Here is a 3,682-nt window from a genome sequence, read left to right as displayed (position 1 = left end):
GTATTCATTCTATACACAATTATTTTTCTATGCATGAATCAAAACAGAGGCTTTTTTCCTTGCTATCAATAAAGGACAATGTCTTATTTATGCAGGTGCAAAGTGCTCCGTGTGTGTGCACCCTGTCCTAGGTGAATGCAGACCCTGACTTGGAAGCCATTTGAAAAATACCACTGATTTGTTTTGATTTTTTTTGCCAGCAAGGATTGGTCATGGGGTCAACATATGGGACTGATTTAGGGCATTATTCAAATGAGCACCCTCTGCCGCTGCTTTCTTGCTCTCCCCCAAACCAGCAGCAAAATATTTCAGCCATCAAAGCACCAGTCATTTTGGTAAAAGATACATCCTAATCCTCAGTCTCTGAGTTACCCCTTGATGATTTATCCAGACTAGCTGCTTCTCTAGTCTCTGAAATCTTCCCCATGTTATTATTTAAAAAGTGTGGAAATACATGTAGCATACAAAACGTGAGCATGCATCTGTCTGCTTTCATTTGTGTGTTTGTGCTGGTGGTGGGAAGTTTAGTGTTAAGGATGACCTCACGTTGCAAAATTCATCTCTGCATATATGTTTTGCTAATGCTCTGGAGTGTTCTGATCAGTGTTCTGGCAAGGTCAGTGGCTGGGATTAAAATGTTCTAAATTGTTAAAATGGACGTGATTTAAAAATATGTCCTCCCTTCTAGCAGTTTTTCAAATACTTCCCAAATGTCTGGGGAAAAAGCAGAAGCAGGAGTGAAAATTTTCAGCAATTATATAAGCTGTTGTACACTAGAGCCACAGCAAGGTCTCCCTCCTGAACACTGAGCATGCCGCTTTGTGCTTACAGCAGAGGGAAAAATGATCTGACAAATTTCAGGTTGTAGCAAAAGCAGTGGAAGAGAGTAGTAAAGATTTAATTCAGGTACTTCGCCACGAAAAGCTAATAGTTACATAGTAACATCTTTCTTGGAAAGTGGTGATGAGTAGCAACTGAGAAACCCAAGGAGAAACTGAAATCTGCTGCTGTCCACTTGCAGGATGAAGCTTGGCCAAACTTTAGAAGAAAACTAGAGCAGCTGGATTTGGTTAGGGCCACAGCAGATAGGTCAGATATCTGTGTGCTGGGGTCTGCCCATGTGATGCAGACACACGCACAAACATGTACAGAAACATGCACACTATGTGCATATTGTATGCATACTGTGAACAAAAGTCCACTGGAGAAATTAATAATCTAGACAGCTAATGTAGCTGCAGTACCTAACTTGCAGATGTCTCAGGTTAGAAGAAATGAATCCCACCTGGAATTACTTTATTTTTATCAATACCCTTCCCTGATCAATTGTACTGGTGCTTATCATTTATAAGCTGTGTTCTGTGCTTCCACAGGTGATATGTTTCTACATTTTCTATGTTTGACTATAAGAAAACTCTTTAAATTATAGCCTTAAATATGTTTGCAGAGAGGAGATGTAAGGTCAGACAAAGAGTACCAGAATTCACAAGGGCCAGAATTCACTGTATTGCCAAGGAAGGCAGCAAACTGGCAACCTTACTGCGTCCGTCATTGCACCCCTATCTAACCTTGCAAGGAGGGTAATCAGAGTCCAGTATTTTAATACTGGGTGCTAGACACTCGGTTTTGTTTATCACTACAGACCTGGGCCCTGGTACAGCCAATGATGCTGCTTCATAGGTCAGCCCCAGCTTCCCTTTGGGAGTATGGCAGCAAGTGCCAGGGCAAGTACTCACATGAGGACATGGACATCATCTGTTTCCTATAATGCCATTCTCCTCTCCTTCAGTCCCTGTTCAGCTTCCAGCACACAAAATAGAGGATTTTTAAGAATTGCCTGGAGTGAATTGCCTGATCACAGGCCTCCTGTCAAGCCACGTACCTACAAGTAGACGAACTGTTTCTGCAGCTTTACAGATGCTTAAAAAGAGATCTTCAAATCTTAGAGGAAAGTGAGAACCTGAGTGTTTTGTTTCTCAGCTTCCCCCACAGAAAAAAGAATAAAGTACACAGGAAAAAACCAACACATTGCTTAGTTTATAAACTTTCACCGTGGGATGGGGCAGCTATAGGCATGCACTTAATTTATGTTCTCCCCCACAATGACTGAACACACAGGGGACAGGAAACTTGACACTGACTGATGTGAAAACTTACAGCATATAAAATAACTAACTGAAAACTCTCCTTCCCTAACTCAGCTAATGTGAGGCTCTCCCAAATGTGCAAGAGCGTAATCAGCTTCTTAATAACTTTATTTGAGCCATGGGACAAGGAGATAGATGATTATTTTCTACCTTGTTTCATTTATGTGGTACCCAATAGTGTGCTCCATCCTATCCCTGAACAGCATGGGGAATGCTGTTGCATAGCTTTTCCTCATACAGGTCTTTGCTTATTACTCCTTCTTTCTCTTTCTTTGTTCTCTCCTTCATCAACTCCAACCAACAGATCTCTCCTACTCTTTCTCACTTTCTGTTTGAAGCTTTATCACTACCTGATTATGTTCAGGTTAGTTTGCTGATATACTGGTCATGTATGTGGAGGAAAAGAAGGTGTAAAGACATGGTGGCAATCTATGGAGATGAGGTTTGGAGGCTTCCCTGGTGGTTCCTGAATAAGACAGCAGTAAAGAAGCCTTTGCTCATACAGAGATGTGTCCAAGACCTCTTGGATATCATCTGTTTCCAGTAATGCCCTGATGGTGATTTCTCACAGGAGGTTTCATTTCCTGCTTGCAGAGGTGCTTGAAGAGGAAGATTTTCTTCAAGCTAAAATGATGGTCCCAGTGAAACCCATCTTGGAAAACAATATAATAATTCCATGAAAGAAAAAAGTCGGTAGGCATCTTGAGGATGGATTTCTTTGATGGTGTTCGGGATTTGTGCATGAGCAGTTTGCTAAAGGTTAACTACGCTCCAGGATCAGTCTTTTTTCAACAGCCATCTGCATTTTGGCCAGAATTAACTAGGATGTCAGGAGTTAAGAGAACAGCTTGTATTTCAAAACACTTCTTCTTACAAAAATGACTTGTGCAGACCACAGCTGACCATTAATGGAGACTTCCATTAAGATTAAAAAACAAATAAGCCACTCTCATTGAACAATGGTACCACGTAGGTGGGAGGGCAAGGTTTGTATGTTTGGCTGTGTCTGTACTGTGGGACCTGGGAGTGCATCCCAGATACAAATTTGGAGCATCTCCATGGGACCATGGATGTGTCTGTCCTTTCCTCTTTCTCTCTCCTGCCAAACTGGCAATCAGGCAGCTGCAAAGCCCCACTCTCTAGATGTGGCCATTGAGTACTTGTCAGGGAATTAAAGGATGGCAATTGTGTGGGATGCAGGACACATACCCTCCTCTTTTAGGAACACAGCTCTAATTATAGGGCTAGGTTTTTTTGTCTTAATTACATGGGTATTTCATTAAGAATAATTCATTTAGCACTGGTAGAGTAGTTCTAAAGTAAAATGTGTAACTGAGAGCAGAATTTAGGATCAGGATTCAATATACAGAAACAACAAATCTGTAACTTACTGTATTTATGGATGTAATTCTCTGAGACCACATTTGTTCCTGTATAACTCTATTCAAATCAATAAAATTACACTGGGGATTAATTCACTCCTTAAATTTAACCACATTGAAAATAATTATAATGTCCTATGACTATAATATTTT

Source organism: Falco rusticolus, chromosome 6 (assembly GCF_015220075.1).
Source record: "Falco rusticolus isolate bFalRus1 chromosome 6, bFalRus1.pri, whole genome shotgun sequence".
Lineage (NCBI taxonomy): Eukaryota > Metazoa > Chordata > Aves > Falconiformes > Falconidae > Falco > Falco rusticolus.
The sequence above is the reverse complement of the archived record's forward strand: the minus strand, read 5'-3'. Positions refer to the sequence as shown.